This window comes from Ochotona curzoniae, unplaced genomic scaffold, assembly GCF_017591425.1.
Source record: "Ochotona curzoniae isolate NIBS_2020 unplaced genomic scaffold, NIBS_Ocur_1.0 contig_4838, whole genome shotgun sequence".
In the NCBI taxonomy this organism is placed as follows: Eukaryota; Metazoa; Chordata; class Mammalia; order Lagomorpha; family Ochotonidae; genus Ochotona; species Ochotona curzoniae.
In genome coordinates this window covers 971,946-991,537 of record NW_024466399.1, presented here as the reverse complement: position 1 = coordinate 991,537, position 19,592 = coordinate 971,946, and positions in this window count along the sequence as shown.

The following is a 19,592-nucleotide window of genomic DNA, read 5'->3' as shown; positions in this document are numbered from 1 at the left end:
TGCAAAGCAGTCCATAAATGCCACGCATGCACTCCCACCCCAGGCGCAAGGCTGCCACAGCTCCGTGTGATATCTGGGGTTCGCTGCAGGTGTCCCTGCCAGCCCTGGCCCCCCAAGGATGTACCAGCCCTGCAGTTCCTGCTGAGCAGCTGCCCTGGTTCACCTGGTAGGGAGGTGCCTTTCTCCATGCCGAGGATGGAAGCAGGCTCCCTGCTTAGGAAGGGATCATTTCAGCCATTGCATGCATGGACCCCGTCATAACAATCACGTACCCCCACAGCACTCACTGAGCGTCGGTGATGTGCCAGCCGTGCTGTGCGTGGTCCCGCCCTTCCCCAAGTTACTGTAAACAACACAGTGGGAATGAAGCAGGCACCGGGGATAGAGGAGGGGCACCACATGACACCCTGCCTTCAGGTGCATTGACAACCAGGCTTGCGCAACAGGGAGGAGGCGGGCATCGCTTACTGGCAGAGGGAGGAGAGGGCCCAGCAACCCTAAGAGGGGGCTCACTGTGGTGGGAAGCGAACTCTGTAAGGAGGCCCCAGCATGGGGAGCCTTCCTCCTAGGGTCGGGGCCTGCTGTCCGTCCGTCGGTGGGAGGCTCGGTGTTAGGATCGCAGCTGGGAGCCTGCTGGAGGCAGAGGCAGTGTAGGCTGTGAAGTCTGGGAAAGCATCCTGAGCAGGAAGCAACAGGAAGGGGTGACAGCCAGGCCAGTCTGCTGCCCAGGAACTGACGTCACTGTACCAGGAAAGGCCACGTGGATTGGGGCAGGGCCAAGTTCCAGCCTTGGAAGAGGCCCTCCTCCTGGTCGTCCTGGAAGCCCCTGCAGGCTCCTTGCTGGCTGACGATGGAGCCCCTCACACTTCCCCAGGGGGTCTCCCCTTGCACCCTGTTCCCTGGCTTTGACTTTTGCACATCCCGGGGAGTCCTTGCTCTGCCTCACCGCCTGCCTCCTCTTCCTCCTTGGATCCCACAGAGGGTGACCACACTGCGAACATGGGATGTGGGTGGGCCCCACATGTGGCCTGTTGGGCTGCTGGCATCTGGAAGGAAGGGGCCGCCGGAACCAGGGCTGCAGAGGTGAGGTGGGGCTGGTGCCGGGCCAGGAGCAGGTAGAGTTTGGGAGTGCATCCGCAGTACTGCTGTGTATTTTGTTTTCGCACTTTCGCTGTCAGAATATTTTTGCATGGGTGTCAGGCATGTTCTGAGACATAGGTGGCTGGCTGTGTCCAAAGGTTCTATGGGAACGCTGAGAGATTCTCACTAATGGGCAAAAAAAATTTGTCAAGTTTAAGAATAGCAGGGAGGAGCCCAGCATGATGGCTCAATTGGCTAATGCTCCACCTCCAAGTGCCAGGATCCCATGTGGGCGTTGGTTTGTGTGCCAGCAGCTCCATATCCATTCAGCTTTCTGCTTGTGGCTTGGGAAAAAAAAAAAAACCAAAAAACAAAAAACCAGAGGATGGCCCAAAAGCCTTGAGAGCCTGCACCCATGTGGGATACCTGGAGGAGGCTCCTGGTTCCTGGCTTTGGATCGGCTCAGCTCTGGCCATCGTGACCACTTGGGGAGTAAACCAGTGGGTGGACGATTGTTCTTTCTGTCCATTCTCTCTCTCTCTCTCTGTAAGTCTGCTTCTTGCAATAAAAATAAATAGACTTTTAAAAAAGAAAAAGAGCAGAGAGGACAACAGTTGGTGGAGCGGTTGAAGCCACTGAAGAGTGTTGCATCAACTGTCCAACTGCCTGATTTGGAGTCTCATTTTTCCATTTCCAATCCAGCTCCCTGCTACCGCACATGCTGGGAGGCAGGAAGAGTTTGGGTCCTTGCCCCCCGTGTTGCACACCTGGGCTGTGTTCGGGGACGCCTGGTTTGGCCCTGACCCACTCCTGTCTGTCGAGGGGATTTGCTAGCCGATGGAAGATCTCTTCCTGCTTTCTCTCCCTTCTAAATAAAAAGTGAAGAGTTGGAAATAAAACAGCGAGGGGCACATTGTAGTTGTAGGAGCGGCTTTGGGAAGACAGTCCTGGAAATAGAGCCAGGTACTGCTCTGACATGGAGCTTGAGAAGGAGCCGAGGATATGCACCCCCCACACAAGGCCCGGGGATCACAGCATTTAGATAGAAGTTGGCAGACTTCATTAGGAGCAGCCCAACCAGTGGAGGGGCCTTTCTGCTTTCCATTTTGCCATACCCTGGGTCTGCTCCTGGGGACTTGGTTATCCATCCATAGCCTCTCTCTGCTGCAGGACCTGCACTGGGCTTCCTGCTCGTGGCCCCCAGCCTCCCTGGTTGGTGCTACTGTGTTCAGTTTGTATCACTTGTTAGGCCCTTGGCAGTGCTGAGGAAGCCGGGCTGGGTGCCCTGTGGAATGTCTCTCTGGTCTGCTGTTTTCTCAGGGTTGGGATTAGGTTTGGAATTTGGCAAGGTGCCCTTCTTGTCCAATCGTAGCGGGGGTACATGGCATTCTTGGCTGACGCGGTGTTCAGGTGACACTGTGGAGGGTCGTGGGCCTTCATGCCCAGAGCTTCTGGGTTACTCCACCATGAGTTACGATCAGAGAACAGGAAGTTAATTACAAGGAGCCGCTCATCAGATAAGGTCCTGACTGGTTTCTGAGTTCTTTTCTCAGAACTGCAAAGCTGTAGATCTTCACCCACGCTGTGTGCTGCTTGCCCAGACACCGTGTTTCCTATACCATGTATTCCTGGGCGCAAGAACTCAAGTCGTCACCCTGTTGCTTGCATGCTTCTCTAAGGAGCTGGGTGTGGGTCTGGCACTGTTCACCCTTGGTTCTTAACTTGGTTTGGAGGAGGTCTAGAGACTATTTGGACGGTACTTGTGTTAGTCCATTTCTCATTGCTTTGTGGAATACCTACAGCAATGAAGGAAAGAGGGCACAGGTGTGTGGTGTAGCAGTTAGGGTAACACATGTGCCTATGTCTCATGCCAGACTGCCCAGGTTTGACTCCCAGCTCTAGCTCCTGACTCCAATTTCCTGCTGAGGCAGGCCGTGGCCAATGGCTTCCTGCCATGGGAGCCCTTGGAGGGAGTTCCCACCTCCAGATTTTGGCTCCAGCCATTTGGAGAATGAACCAGCAAATGGGGGCTTTCTCTTCCTCCTCCCTCAAATATGTAAACACCAATTTTGAAAAAGGAGAAAGGTTTACTTGGCTCACTGATTGATGGCATGCCTAGGCTCTGGCCAGGGCGCCCTGATTGCGGCTTGTGGTGGCATGTTCCCCTGCGTATCTGTGTGCACGTGCTTCCTCCCTTTGTAAAGCTGCTCGGACAGAAGCGTGGGGCTCCACCCTGACCCACCAACTCTGCAGAGGCCTCACCTCTGAAGCCCACAGTTGTAAGAAACTCCCCCACCCCACTGTACAATAAATATTAGACTTTGGTGATGAACTCTAGCCTGTACTTGGGACAGATCACTCAAGTTGTAGGAGTCTGTGTCCCACGGACGAGGACATTGTCTCATACCTGCAGTACTTACAAGCCTGATGGAGATGCTGCAATTCCCATTTCATTGATATTTTATCTTTTTTTTTTTTCCTAGAATGCACGCCTTTTGCACCTGCTGTGTGCCTGGCACTGACCATGTGTTGAAGATACAGCCCTGGATGAAACAGAATACAAATAGCTGCCCTTGCGGAGCTTAGGCCATGGTTCTGGGGGCGGGGGGGGAAATAGAGCATGACCACCATCAGCAGGAGTAGACTCTCAGATAATGTTGAGCGTTGTGGTAAAGTAAAGTAATGGGGAGTGACACAGGTGTGTGTGTGTGTGTGTGTGTGTGTGTGTGTGTGTGTGTGTGTGTGTGTGTGAAAGTCACAGAGTTCCCCCATCTTAGCCTAAGGGGGTTAGCCAGCAGGTATCCAACTGTCTGTTGTTGCAGTTGTTGATCTAGAAGTCTGAGTTTTCTAGGGCTAAATTTAACAGCCTGATTTGCAAATGCTACACCCTTGCTTGAAAGCAAATGGAGATTATAGATGCATATGTCCCCTACTTAAGAGAGAGAGAGAGAGAGAGAGAGTGTGTTCATCTGTGCACTGAGATCTTCCATTCGCTGCCTCACTCCCCGCATACGTTAACTGGGGTTTGACATCCAGGCTGTAGCCAGGAGCCCAGAATTCCATCGAGGTCTCGCACATGGGTGGCCAGGACCCAAGTATGTGAGCCATTACCTGCTGTTTCCCAGGTGCTCGGTGACAGGAAGCTGTATTGAAAGTAAATCTGGGTCTTGAACCCATGCACTCCAATATGGTCCTTGTGCATCCCAAGCAAAATGTCTTAGTCATTCACCTGTACAGGAAGCTGTGAGCATGTGAAACTCCCAGTGCCACAGGGACACTTGACACTCTGCTTTGAGGATCTTCCCCCATCTCCATCCTCAAGGGAAGGACTGGGTGGGGCAGGGGGGAAGCAGAGTCACAGTGGTAAGCTTTGACTTCCTTGGTGGAAAGGCAAGCCCAGTGAGAGACATGGCTTTAGGCACAGGTGAGCACTCTCTCCCCTTTGCTTTGGCTTATGTGCGGTATTAGATAGCCAGGCCCATGTTTGGGTTCACCCCTACCCTGCACACCCACCAAGAATCAGTTCCCCCTGCTGGAATTCTGGTTCTTTCCACCCCTTAGCACCTGCCAGCCCCAGCATCCCCCAGTGGAGCGCAGAAAGGCACTGGAGCCTTGTTGGGCTCCCAGCCATCCCCAGCCCCAGGGAACCAGGCTTTTCGCTCAGTCTTGTGTGTGAGGCAAACCTTTTCCTTCTTTCACCACAAAGAACTAAAACTATTTGTTTACCTTTTTGAGAAAGTCATCTTTTTATTTCATGCCCTCAGATAAAGTGTGCTACTTTGGTTTTTGGTTTTCTCTTGAATAATCCCCCATACAATTCTGTTCCCTCTGTTTTCCTCCATGGGCAATGGTAAAAGTTTATGTGAGATCCACACTTACCTGCACCTCCCACCCCCTATACACACACCCCCATCCTCCCGAGAGACCCCTCGGAAAGGCATGCAGGCAGGGGGCCTCTCCTCTTCCACGCTGTGCTCTGCTGGCTGCTCACATAGACCGGAACACTGGAGCTAGGAGCGGTCAGAACCTTCTCTGCAGTAGGCTCCCATCTGAGACCTGTGAGAAACTGTTGCCACCCTGTGTTGCATCCCACCAAAGGGGAAGAGGACAATGCCTTCCCCACATCAAAGCACGCCGATCCTGCTGGAGGTGCCCATGTGGCTTCCTCTGTGAAGCCTGCCCCATCTCTCTGCCAGTACCCCTGAAATGTGGCTTGAATTTACACACGTCAGGACTTCCCTTGCCCAGCAACCTCTGTGCTCAGACGTCTGACTGCCCAGCCAACTGCACCTTCTTGGAAGATGGCGATGTGTCTGATTCATCCATTATTCCCCACAGCACCTAGTGCATTACAGGTGCTCAGCAGAAAACTGTTAAATAACCCACTGAGCAGGTGTCTGTATTCATGGGAAGGATCAAGAGCTGCCAGCCGGGGCATCTGCACCCCATGTGGGAGTGCCTAGGTCGGCATCTGTGCTCTGAAGTCTAGTTTCTGCTAATGTGGACCCTGAGAGGCAGTGATGCTGATGAGAGGGGCTGGGGCTCTGCCACCCACGTGGGAGCTGTAGACATGCAGTGTTTCCTACTCCTGGCATTGGCCTGGCCCAGCCTGGGCATCTGAGGAGAGAACCAGTGAGTGGCAACTCCCTTTTTGTATCTCTCAATCTTCTTTGTGAATAAATAAATTAAAACATTCAAAAGCCAAGCCTCAACAAGCAGCAAATGAAAACCTGGACAACACAGAGGGGCTGAAACAAGATGGAGAGGAAGTTCTGGTCCATTTGGTAAGCACACGCCATTGAACGGCTCAAAAACGAATGGGAAGATATGTCACTGACCAAAGAGGGAGTGATGGCAGCATCTATCAGAAAGATCACTGCGACATGTTACAGCACATACAATCGTGTGCCAGTATCCTTGAGTGCTCAATGATTCTCATTAGTAGATCTCTTCACTGTTTAGCTTGAAGCTGCTGCAGACTCCAAAAACAAAACAAAGCAAAACAAAACAACAGCAAGAGAGGCTCAAGCATTCAACCTACTTTTCATGTACAAAATACATCTCCAGAGTAACCAGTTACTTGAGGAGGTTATAATTTACTCTATGTATTCAAGTAGTAAGTGAACAATGAGGAATTGGGGTCTTCACTGTGGCCCAGAGCGTTGTCACCACCTGCAATGCTGACATTCTGTGTGGGTTCGAGTCCTAGCTGCTCTGCTTTCAGTCTAGCTCCCTGCTTATGTACCTGGGGACCCAGTAGAAGATGGCCGAGGTGCCTGGACCTCTGTTACCTGTGTGGGAGAGCCACATGGCCTGCCAGAATCCTGGCTTCAGCTGGCTGTTACAGTAACTTGGGGGTAATCCAGCAGATGGAAGATATTTTTCTATTACTATGCCTTTCAAATAAATCAAGTAAAAATATTTTTTAATAGGATGAAGGGCTCATAAAACTGCCATTTTGTGAAATATTGCTAATGTACAACAATCCAGGAGCTGTTAGCATCACAGGCAGACCAAGACCGCTCAGTAGAGATTCTACAGTCATTCAGAATAATTTTGATGTGCTAACTAAAATCTAGAAATCTAGAACAATTTCCTAGAAAATGAAATTTTATCCAAACTTGGTCTAAAAACAAAATTTAAAAACCTGGGAAGTTGTGTAACTGTTTGCAAAATTGACTGTGGCCAAACACCTTCCAGTTGGGACATATCGGGCCCAGGAGGTTTCTCTGGGAAGTGAAATCCGCATTTATAAAAAGAGTAGTCGAAATCCTTCATACACTCTTCTAGAGAAATTTTGTAAAGCAAGATAACGTCGGGACAAAACCTGATAAGAACAGTAAGAGAAAATACAATTTTCAATTGCCAATGTCAGGACAAAATATTAACAAGACAAGTCTAGGTTGGATAAGCAGCGTACAATCTTACCAGCAAGTTGACACTGTACCACAGATGCAAGATTGGTTAGCACCAGAAAACCAGTACCCATCACTTCCCACAGTTTCAACCCACTCTCTATTGTTATAAGGAAATAGCAGAGATCAGGCAGTTTATAAAGAATAAAAAGAAGTTTATCCGGCTTGTGGTTTTAAAGGCTGGGAGTCTAAGCACCCAGGGTTTGCGTCAGCTTGGCATTTGGCGAGCACCTGCTTAATGCTGTTACCTGGCAGAGGGCATCTCACGGACAATGCAAGCATGCTTCCTTGGGTCTCGCTTGTTCCTTTCGACAACCACAAAGGCCATCATTACGGGGGCCCTATCCTCAAAACCCACCTCCAAATACCATTCACACGTGAATTTGAAGATTATATTCCAACACACAAGATTCAGGGGGAAGCATAAAAGCTATAATTGCTCCCCCAAAGGAGCGAGAGCCTCTCACTTGTTGCAGGAAATGTGTGCTGAAATTCTCTTAGCCAACGAGGAACTTCTCTAAAGAAATCAAAATGTGTTGGAAGCATTCCTTCTGCGACTCACAGACAAGGATGCCATATCCAAGTGGCATTTCCCTGAAGATTTTTAACAAGTGCAGTTGGGCCAGGAGGAGGAAGAAAATGTTGGATTTGGACGAGAATGGACAGTGCTGCCTTTTGCCCCATGGTACAATTCTGAACACAGAAAATCAAAAGCATTTACAGACACATGTTTATAGAGTTCATTTGAGAATTAGAGAAAGTTGGTCAGCAAACAAATCAATATGTAGAAGCTGGTTTATAGTAACAGCCACAAATGAGGCAGAGGAGCTATTGTTTCTCATAGCATCAAAAAGAGCAAGTGAAATTTGCAGGAAAAGACAAGTAAAGAGATGAAACGCATGTTATAGACCTGTATAAAATTACAGAGCTGATTTGACATATATTAAAAAAGACTTTATTCTATGGAAGTGTATACCATGTTTATCTATCAGAAAACCCACACTGCTCTGTGGACTTGATGCCATCCCAATGCTGTTGTGTTCCTTGTGAAGTTGTTTTAAATTTTACCTGGAGATGCAAATGTTAAAAAAAAAGAATCAAGCCATCATTAGCGAGAGAGAGAGAGGGAGAGATGATGTGTTCTACCAGATGCCAAGATTTACCATAACAATTTATCATTTATTTATTATTAGTGAAAATGGTTTACTTTTGGAACACAGGTAGTGCTGCGGGACATGCAAAAACCAGGGTTTGCTTGCCTGGCACAAAGCAGGCTGACCCTTGACACCAGGTGGAAAAAATTATGGGTTGATTGCATAGCCCAGTGCAAAGAGCTAGGCGGGCATCACTCAATTCCCAGACTCCCCAAGGGGTCAGGGGTGTTGCTTCTTACAGACAGAGACTGGGGTTGAGGGTTCTCTCATGGGCTGCCTGTGATTGGTCTGCAGTACTTACGGCCTTCCCCTGATTGTGCAGTCTTAGGAATTCTGATGATGGCAAAGTGACCTTCCAACGGTCAGACGGTATTTACTTCTTGCTCAGGGCCAGGGTTTTTCTCAAACAAAACAAAACAAAACAAAAACAAAAAAAAAACCCCTCAGAACAAGATCAAACATCAAGATGTTATCTATGGGGCTAAGTGACGTCATGAGTCTTGTGATCCAGGCCCCTGTGGAGTGCCTGCACAACTCCTGGAGTTCAGAGAGCTGATGGTATGCAAAGAGATTGTCAACTGAGGCAGGGAGATGGAGAGCAGAAGTCTGAGGCCTGAGAAGGACTAGGAACAGAGACCCCAGTTTCTGTAGGTCACTGCAGCAGACACAGCCCACAAGAGCACACTCTGTCTCTTTGACTCAACTAAGTGTAAATGTTAAGAAAAAACCAAAGCAACCTTGCACTTTATCATGAGAAACAAAGTGTACCAAAGTGGAAGCAACAATGCTGTCCTAGACGATTCTGCTATCTCAGACTAGCCTGCAGTTCTCATCCCATCAGCTGGTGGGGTTCTAACTACTCCATTCTAGGTTCCAAAACTTCCAAATTTTGGTGATACTGAGAATAAAATGCCTGACATCTGTGAGAGGTGGAGTAAAAAACACCCAGACCAAGAAGAGTTGAGTTTTGCATCTGTGGGTTCTACACGCATGGCTTCAACAAATCACCGATCAAACATGCATTTTGAAAAGTCGCATCTATATCAAAAGAAATAAAACTCACCTATCTGTTGCCTCCAGGAGTCGCATCTCACCGACAAAGATTTGCAAAAGCTGAAAGTGAAGGGATGGAAACAGCTATTCCAGGCTAATGGAAAGGAACAATGAGCCGAATGGAGCCATTCTTACATCAGATAGACTTTGGAGTGAAAAATATTAAAAGCAGTAAAGAGGGGCATCACAAAATGATCAAAGGATCCATTGAGTGAGAAGAGGTCACCTTACTGAGTATTTTCTTTTCCATCCCTAATTTTACATGGTCTTTTCTTTGCTAGTCTGCCTAAAGTTTGTTTTACTCATGTTAAAAAATGGTTTTCTTGATGCAATTTGTAGTTTTTTTTTTAATTTCAATTCCACTTATTTTAGCTGTGATTTTTTTTTTTTTATCATTTCTTGCTTCCTGTTCGTGTTTTCTTCTTAAATAAATTCTTGGGTGCCTCATTAGGCCATTTACTTGAGATACTTCTATTTTTTGCAAACACCTGATGTTATAAGTGTCCCCCTCAACACTCTTTCTGCTACATCTCATGGGTTTTAATATTTTTGTTCTTATTTTCACTTCCTCAAAAAATTTTTTTTGTCTTATTAATTTCTTCAGTGACACATAGATCATAAAGTGGTAACATTTTCTTCAAGAAGGCTTTTGATTTTCCTTTTCATTTCTTCAGCGACACATTGGTCACTCAGTAAGATTGTTACTTCGTGTTGTTGTAAGCTCTCTGTTTTTCTTCCTTTTGTTACTTTTGTTTTTATAGCTTTTTCATTTAAGAGGATGTAGAGTAGCTGTGTAATGGCGACTATCATATCCAGATGTGAGGGTACAATGCAGTGTGCATCTCCACTTCCAAAGCCAAGATGGACTCCGGATGAAAACTGTGAAATACATCTTGGCATAGGATGTTGAACTCTGCGTGTCAGGATACACTTAAATAGCAGGATGATGGACTTACGACTATTTATGAAGGCCTATAGCATTGTAACAATTTAGGGCAAATCATTCGGGGTAGGGGATGTGGGGAGAGGAAGGAGGAAATCCCAAAGCCTATGGAACTGTATCATAAAATAATAAAAAGAAATGCAAAAGAGTGTACGGACTTGTTTTTCCTCGTCTTAATTCCCTAAACAATGCAATGTAACAGCTATTTACATAGCATTTACATGATATCATCTATTGTAGTTATCTAGAAATGATTACGTTATGTGGGAGGAACAGCATAAGTTCTTTTCTTCTAGTAGTTTTAAAATTTTTGAATGTTGTTTACATAGTTCAGAGGGATGCATACCCATGTGGGCTTCGGATTAAGGTGAGTAGTGTCGAGATACGGAGAAAGCTGGATAAATGTTTCAATTTTTTTCCTCCTGTATCTGTGGGATGGGGTGGGGTATGGAGGAAAGGAAAGAGGGTAACTCCTTGTAGTCAAACTACATCAGTACCCAAGGCAGGGGGACAGTCATTTTATGATGTCTTGGAGACCCCCATGTGGGATTTCATTGTTTCAGGGTTGAGAAAATCATTCCGAGATCTAACGGTTTACAAAGTCCACCTCAGTGCATCCACAGACCCAGACACTTGCTGCTAAGCTTGGCCAGGAGAGCTGTCCAATCTGCTCTACATTTCCATCCTCTGACAAGACTCCACATCTGCTGGCCTTGCTGAGCTGGCTGTCATGTCCCCTGTATGCATCTGGGCATGCTGTCCACTGCGGAGCCATCAGCAACTGAGGAGGCCCACTCCTGGTACATACACTCCAAGATCAGACCACATATTTTGTGATTTTCACTGTGGCTGGGGTTTGAGTCCAGCAATCTGGTTGGGGAGTCCCGCAAGAAACCTCTCCTGGGGTGACCTCAGACTTGATTCTTATTTGCACAGGCTAGTGCAGGGTCAGGCTCATCTGTTACCTGCACCAACCAATGCACACACTGGTGGATGCAGCTGCCTGGTCAACTCACCCCAAGTCCTGTGTCTCATGTGAACTAAGAATGGGTGCTGCAGCCTAGCCCATCCCAGCCAACTACAGGGCAGGTCTTCATGCACACCAGCAGGTGCCATGGCCTAGTCGAGCTGAACCCCCACACCCCCAACAGATGGGCCTCCAGCCCTGGTGTCAGCATGTGTTGGGATGTGCCGTGGACCAACCTGGCCTATTCCAAGTCCCACCCAGCTCTTTTACATGCTCATGGATGCTGTGGCTTAGCTCAGCCTTACCTGCCCTTAGACTCATACAAATGCCTACGATTGCTGTCCCTTGTTCAGCCTGGCCCACTCCCAGCCCTGGCTCTCATTTTTGTTAATGGGAGCTGTAGCCTAGCAGGGCAATGCCCACAGTTCTCCTTCCTTGCTTGCTCCCAGCCTGGGATCTTGCATTTGCAAGGGGATACCATGGTCCAGCCTGACATTACTTATACTCAGTGCTGGTTCTTCCTAGCCAATACTGGTGGTAAAGCCCGGCTGCCCCACCCCGCTCTAGCTCTTGCATGCCGCAGTCAGCATAGAGGTCCAGTCCAGCCTGGCCCTCCTTCAGATCTAGCCCACATTCAAGGTAACAGGTACTATAACCCTGCATGGCCTTGTCTGTACCCAATCCAAGCTCTCACACTCAACAGTAGAAGCAGCAGCCTCGTAGAGGAGTCCCTGAAGCTTCCCTACCGGGCATACTCCCAGCCCCAGGTCTTGTGCATGCCTGTGGGTGCTATGGCCCATTCTGGCATGGCCAGCTCAATCTGGACATTCACTGGTGAGTGCTGCAGTCTGGCTCTTCTTTGCCTGTCCCCAGTCCCAGCTCACTCTGCTGGATGTGCTGCATGGGTTCTAAGCAGATAACATGCCATTGTACATACAGGACTAGGGCATCCTTGGATTTTAGTATCCTCAGGAGGATACAGAGGAACGGTTTTTATGAATAAAATTACCTACCCCTTCCTGCCAAAGTAACTTGGGTCCACTGGGGCACTTTTAAAAATATGCATCCTCTCTCCCAGATCTGCTAGGTTAGAGTCGCCACAAAATTTGTATACTAAACAGTAACTCCAAGTAATTTTGGCTACCTGACATCTCCAGAAATTTCTGCAGAGATAAGCTCTTGCTTTCTCCCAGGGTGCCTATTTCATTTTGGATAACCTGGATTTAGACAATTCTGTCTCATATGGAGCTTCCCCTGTCTCCTGGTGCCACACACCCGGATCTGAGCTCCATTCCTCCAAGGCCTGTTTTATCCTGCCCAGGCCTACCCCTTCTGTTAAGGTATTACTTAAACCCTGAACCTCAGAGTGTTCCTCTATCATCATTTTATGATTTCCATGATACAATTTAAAGGCCCGCCATTGCTTAAAAAAAAAAGTAATATTTTCCATCAGGAAAAAAATGTAAAACTTTTACATATATGCTTAATTTCTTCTGAAAAAAGTCATAAAATGATAAACTTGCCATGAAAGACTTATTCCACTAATTCAAAATTAGATTTTCCTTTTTTCTTTCTTTTTTTCTTTTTTCTTTGTCCAAGATTCTGCTAAAGATCTTCACATTCGGGTTCTACACAGCTGCCACGGAGACCCTGTGACGCTGTGGGGCCTGGTTGGGGCATGGCAGGCTGCTCTAAGATGGAGTAGTTGGACGTGACCTCATTTTTGGCTTCCATTATGTTCATGCAGCCCAGCAGGGATGACTCGGGGCCAATCTTGCCACTTGGATTCCAGGACAGTATGGTCTTCGCTTTGATGTGCAGTAACCTTGTTTGAACAGGATGGCTGCAATGGCCAGAGCTGAGCCAATCCAAAAACCAGAAGCCAGGAGCCTCTTCCAGGTCTCCCATGCGGGTGCAGGGTTCAAAGCTTTGGGTCATTCTCAACTGCTTTTCTAGGCTACAAGCAGGGAGCTGGATGGGAAATGAAGCAGCTGGGATATAAATCGGTGCCCATATGGGATCCCGTCGCATGCAAGGCGAGAACTTTAGCCACCAGGTTACCACGTTGGGCTCCACAGCAATTATCTTTGGTCAGCTCCAAGCACAAAAATCCAGGCCGGCTTTGAAGATGCCATCAGCCACAAACTTCCTCATTTTGGAAATCTGTGTTGTCCGTCTTGCCACCCCACACAGCTGAAGAAGAACCAACATTAGATGTTCATGGGGAACATGGGCAGTACCTCTTTAGAAACAGTGTAGCGAAGTGTTTCTTTGCTATTCTGGGACCTGGAACTAGTACCCACATCCGTACTCAGAAGCTGTCTTGGCAAAGTCAGGGAGTTCACCTTTCATACATAGCAGAAGCTGGATATTAGTTCACCTTTGAAAACAGAGCCAATGAATCCTTGCATAATGCTGGGAATGGAGAAAACTGTTTCTGACATAGTGTTGGGAAATGCATGCGGCTTGGGTCGGGCGTCCTTCCAAGAATGAGGGCCACTGCTGTGCCTGTGCCCAAGATAACACTCAAAGCAAGCCTTCAGAAAATGCTTATCCATTCACATATTCTCTACAGCTGAGTAAACGACCCCTGGCTGAGGACTTTAGGGGAAATGTTTGAACTCTTGCAGGAGAGGGAGTGACATTCTCTTCCATTTTTCCAAGAACTGAATATGATATATACTAAGGAGCTTCAAAGAACTGGTGCAACATATAATTAAAAGATGAGCTTACTTTTGTATGAAACGTTCTGGAAAGCCATGCATAATTGTTTTCTTCCTAGACACTTCCTGTGGACATGTTGTTTGGATGTCAAGGAGACAGAGCACCTTCACCCTCTGGGTTATCCCCCAGGTGCCTACAATGGCTGGGCTGAGCTGGGCCATGCAGATGCTGGGAGCCAGAGCTTAACCTGGTCTCCCATACACGTCGCAGGGCTTCTTCTGCTTGTCTTAGTTCCCTGTGTTTCCTTTCATTTTTAGGAATAATGTAGATGTGTTTCCATTGTGAATAGCCAGACAGACTGGGGAGGGCTAAGAGCATAGCTGGGAGACTCCTAGCAATGGTGTACCGTGTGTCCACCTGCTTGCCATTTATAGGCATCATAAAGGGGCTTCTGTGCTGTGGGTTGAGTCTGTGTTTCTGCAGTAAATTCTTCTCTAGGAATTGATAACATCATGTCATAATTTCTGGGAATTGTTCTTTAAAATTTAGCATCTTTTCTACTGCAGAGACGTTTTTAACTGGATTCCTAAAACCATGCCTTGGCATGAAGGTGGATGAAGACTGAACAAGCAGCACAAGAATTCATGCCAGGGTAGACAGTTCAGATTCCTTTTTGTGGATTTGGGTTTAACTGTACAATTTCTAGGAACATCTTAAGAATAAGCATTTTTGGAATTCATACTCCACTCTGGGCTTGCTGATTCCTATTCCCCCCTTTTTTCTTTTCTTTCTTTATTTTTAAAGATTTATTTATTTTACATGAAGGTCAGAGTTACAGAGAGAGGGAGAGTCAGAAAGAGATGCAAAGATTGAAAGAGAGGTCTTCCACCTGCTGGTCAACTGCTAATGGTCACAATGGCCAAAGCTAGGGTGATCTGAACTCGGGAGCCAGGGAGTTTCTTCCAGGTCTCCCACGCAGGTGCAGGCTCCCAAAGCTTGGACCATTCTCTGCTGAGTTCCCAGGCCACAAGCAGGCAGCTGGATTGGGAAAAGGAGCAGCTGGGACTCAAACCAGGGCCCATATGGGATGCTGGTATTGCAGGTGGAGGACTAACTCAATATGCCATTTATTTATTTGCTTTAAAGAGAGAAAGAGATCTTCCATCGACTGGATCACTCCCCAGATGCCCACAACAGCCATGGCTGCACTAGGTTCAAGTTAAGATTTGGGAACTTTACCAGGTTCTCACAAGCAAAGCAAGAACCCAAATGTGGCCATCCATCACTGCTGCCCTTTAGGCACAGTAGCAGGAAGTGGGATCAGAAGTGTGGCATAGCTGGGACTTGAATTGGCATTTCAGAGTGGGAAACTGGCATTCAAGGCACCCGTTTAACCTACTGTGACACAACGCGTGCTTCAATGAACTTAGAAACACTCTCTCATGGGCACAATGTAGGAAAGATGCATTAGGTCACTGACCAAAACTGAACATCACCGTCACACAAATACTGGTTTTGTGGCCTTTCTTGGGGCTGGGTTACCGTTGCTGCAACAAGAGTGCTCTGAGTGACTGTGGGTGAAACCTTGGAGAAACTCGCTTCTGTGGAGGGTGCTGTGTGCCTTCCATGGCAGGCACTGTGTTGCGAGTGATTCTTTTAAAAGAATCACTAATTTATTTGAATGGCAGAGTTACAGAGAAGGAGAAGCAGAGAAAGGAGGCAGACAGACAGATCTTCGACCACTCATTCACTCTCCTAATGGCCACAAGGCCATGGCTGGGCTAGATGTAAGCCAGAAGTCAGGAGCTTCATCCAAGCTTTCCAAGGACTTGAGCCGTATTCTGCTGCTTTGCCAGGCTCATTGGCAGGGAGCTGGGTTGGCAGTGGAGCAGCCAGGATGCTAGCAACGCAGGCAGTGGCTTAATGCGCTACGCCACAATGTCAGCTCTGTGAGTGATTCTGCTTGTCCAATTCTGTATAATTACATGTAATTGACACCCAGCTGAAGGCAAGTTTGGCAGAAATAGAGCTTGGTAGGTCAGTTACTCTTCAAATTTAGGGCTTCCAGGTTAAAAAAAAATGTGTAATAGTGAATGCCATGGCTAGGAAGATTGAGCAAAGGAGGTAACTTTGTGCTTCAAGAAACAAAGCACAAATGATACTTCTTCATGAGTTACCAATGGGCGGGTAAACAAGTGGGCTCAAACTGCAGGGCTTCCGTGTCTGTTTCTGTTGCCTTGTGCTGCTGGAATGCCTTTCTCCAAACTGGGGGATTTCACAGGAATCTCTCTCCCAATGCTGGATGCCAGGGCAAGCCCCAAGTCAGGGATTCGGGGGGTCACACCCTATGAGAGCTCCTCACGTCTCCAGCTTCTAGGAGTTCCAGGCATCCTTAGCTTGTGGTCACATCACTCTCCGGTCCACCTCCATCTGCCTGGAGATCCTCTCAGGACACCTTCCCTTCCGAATCTCTGCTCTCCTCCCACTCAGCTCTCATAAGGATGCCTGCCTTGGGACCTGGGCCCATCAGGCAGTCCAGGGCAATCTCATTGCAAAATCCCCAGTTATATTTGCAAAGATCCCTTTTTTTCCAAAAAAAAAAAAATAATAATAATAAGATCACATTCTTAGATTCTGGAAGTTAGGATTTCTGTTTTTGAGGGGTTGGGAGCGGGAAAAACAATATTCACTCCTCTAGAATATCAGATAAAACTCAATTCAGGCTCTTGGCATTGCATATACCAATCACTTAACTAGTAGCTTCTAACCATTATTAGTACTCTTTTAAAGACTTCTTTAGTTATTTGAAAGGTGGAGTTACAGAGAGAAAGTGAAGATCTTCCATCCACTGGTTCACTCTCCAAATTGCCACAATGGGCAGGACTGAATGCAGGAACTTGGAACCCCATGCATGCCTCCCATGTGGATGACAGGGCTCCAAGGACTTGGGACATCTTCCACTACTTTCGCAGGTGCCTCAGCAGGGACCTGGATCAAAAGTGGAGCAGCCGGGTTGGCGCTCTTATGAGCTGTCAGCACAGCAAGGAGTAACTTCACGTGCTGTGCCACAATGCCAACCCCTGTTCTCACCCTTATAACTTAGAACTCATTTCTTCTGTGTGAAGTGGAGCTATCAAAAGGGCGCATCTACCAGGACCGTATGAAGAGCAAAGATGACGCACGAAAGGCATTCGTAGTGCAGCCAGCGTGCATGTTAGCAGTCAGCCTCATGGTTCCACAAGTGGTGTGCCGTTTACACAGATGGACGTTTTACTTTCAAATTTCTAGCAGGTGTCATCGCTTTTGCCATATTTTATTATAGTTCCCCTTGAGCTTTCCCTTCAGCCTGCCCAGGTAGGTCCCGTTGTCCCCACTTTCTGATTGGAAAGCTGAGACTCTGCGAGGCTGGGGACGTGGCTCAGTGTTGGAAGGTCAGCTTGGAATCCCACTGGAAAGAAAAGTCAAGGATAAAAAATTTCAAGGCTACATTTTAAAAAAAGGTTTATTAAAAAAAATTTTTTTTTTCCTTAGGAAAGGCAGAGAGAAGAGACAAAGAGAGCCTTCCCATCTGTTGGTTAGAGCTGGTTCCAGGAATGAACTGATGTCAGATGGTGTAGGCAGAGGGGAGTGGAGATGACAGATAGGGCTGGGATGGGGAACGGTGCCCATGGGGCACATGGCGATTTCAACCTATAGACAGCAGCAAGCAGTTGTAGGCCATGTGTCAAGGTGAGCCCCGCATGTGACCTGGTTCACTGTGTGAACCAGGAAGAGCTGCATCGGGGGTAGGAATCCTTGAGAAGGCAACCCAGATCACACTGAGGCAGGCAGCCTGGATCGAACCAGCAGGTGGTGAGGTAGCTGTATTTTGGAAAGAGTTATTTATATGAAAGGCAGGATGCCAGAGAGAGAACATCCATTTGCTAGTTTACTCCCCAAATAGTCACAACTGCTGAGCCTGGGCTAAACTGAAACTGGAAGCCTGGAACTCCATCCATGCTTTCCCTGCTGGGGGCAGGGTCCCAAACATTTCTGCCATCTTCTGCTGCTTTGCCAGGTGCAATATCAGGAAGTTGGTTTAAAAGGAGAGAAGCCAGGATATGAACTAGCTCTAAATGGGGTGCCCATGCTTCAGGCAGCAGCTTAACTCGCTATGTCACAATACCAGCTTTCCATTTGCCTGTCGAGACGGGGAGTTGTTTTCACCTTTAAGAATAACGTTGTTGTGAACATTCTTGTAGAATTTTTGATCCGGGATGGACTAGAGCTAGGAGTAAATAGCTCAATTCAGGTTTTCCAGGTGACTGGCTCTGAGCACTTGAACCATGGCCTGCTCAGGGATCTGAGCACTTGAACCAGGGCCTGCTATTTCCCAGAGTCTGTATCAGCAGGGTGTTGTAATTTGGGGCTGGAGCTGGGCTCTGAGCCTAGGGACTCCAGTCCAGGGGGGAGCCATCCTCTTCACTGCTGTCATTCAACAGGCCAAGACCCAGCCTGGACCGGCTCGAGGGGCTCTGAACTACTGTGCAAAGCAGTGGGATCCCTTGAGCTTGATGTGGCTTCCATTTGTATTTCACTGATGACGAAAGCTCTTACACACTTTCATGTACATGTTGTCTGGCTACAAACCTCTGTAAAATGTATAGTTTGCTTGGATTTTTCTAAACAGATTTGAAGGAATCCTTGATGTATTCTGAACAGAAGTCCTGATTTTATTTTTTTCAGTGGAATAGATGTATCGCAAATATTTTCTTCCGGTCAATAGCTTGTATTTTCAATGTCTTCATAGAGTCTGTATGACATTTACAATAATGTTTCTGAGCAGATCATTTTCTTTCTTCTTTTTCAGTCTGGAAACCTTTTTCTTTGTCTGCGTCCTGCCTTGTTTCAGGAAAAGGGCAACGTTAGCTGGTAAGGGTGAGAGCCTATATTCTTGTCTTGAGGGCGGGACAGCTAGTCTTCCAGCACTGCGGATGCTGTTCATCGTTTAATTGCTGTTGATGTTCTTTGTGGGATGGGGAGAGCTCCCTTGTGCTCCAAGTTGGTGGCAAGGCTTTTTATCAAGAATTGATGCCAAATTTCTCAAAATAGTTTTTCTACACCTGTGGTTTTATGCACACACACACACTTATACACACATCTATATATTACATAGCATAGAATATATTATAGTATAATACACTATAATATAATGAATTATATATTTTCCTGGAACAAATTCATAATATATAGTCATGATAATTATATTACCTTTTTACATGTGGTTAAACTTAATTTGCTATCATGTGGGTGACCCATTGTCTGCTGCCTCCTGGAGGCACGTTAGCTAGAAATTGGATTGGAAGTTGAGGCGCCGGGCTGCAGGCAGGCATTCTGAGATGAACGTGGGGGTCCCAAGCAGCATTTAACCTGCTGCGCAAACCCCCACTCCAGGAAATCCATACTGCCTGTTCACCTGTTCCCAAGCTCATGATTCCTATTCCTTCTTGTTATGTCATGTCTTCACTGGAGCCCACCCAATGAGTTTTTTAAAATTCTAGAACTGTATGGAAAACACAAGTTCTAAAAGTTTCATTTTTTTCCTTTTTTATTTCTCTGATGACATTTTCTGTTTTCCTTACCTATTTCTTCTGTCCTTTCTTATATATCTCCTAACATTTTTCTATTTTCTGGTAATATTTTTTTCCTTCTTGTAAATCTTCAACATCTATGAGCAAGTTAGCTGGTTGAAATTGAGCACCTTCTGAGGTCTTGGTCTAGTAAGCCTAATTGTTAGACCATCTGTTTCTATTATCTTGATTGTAAGTGACTTTTTT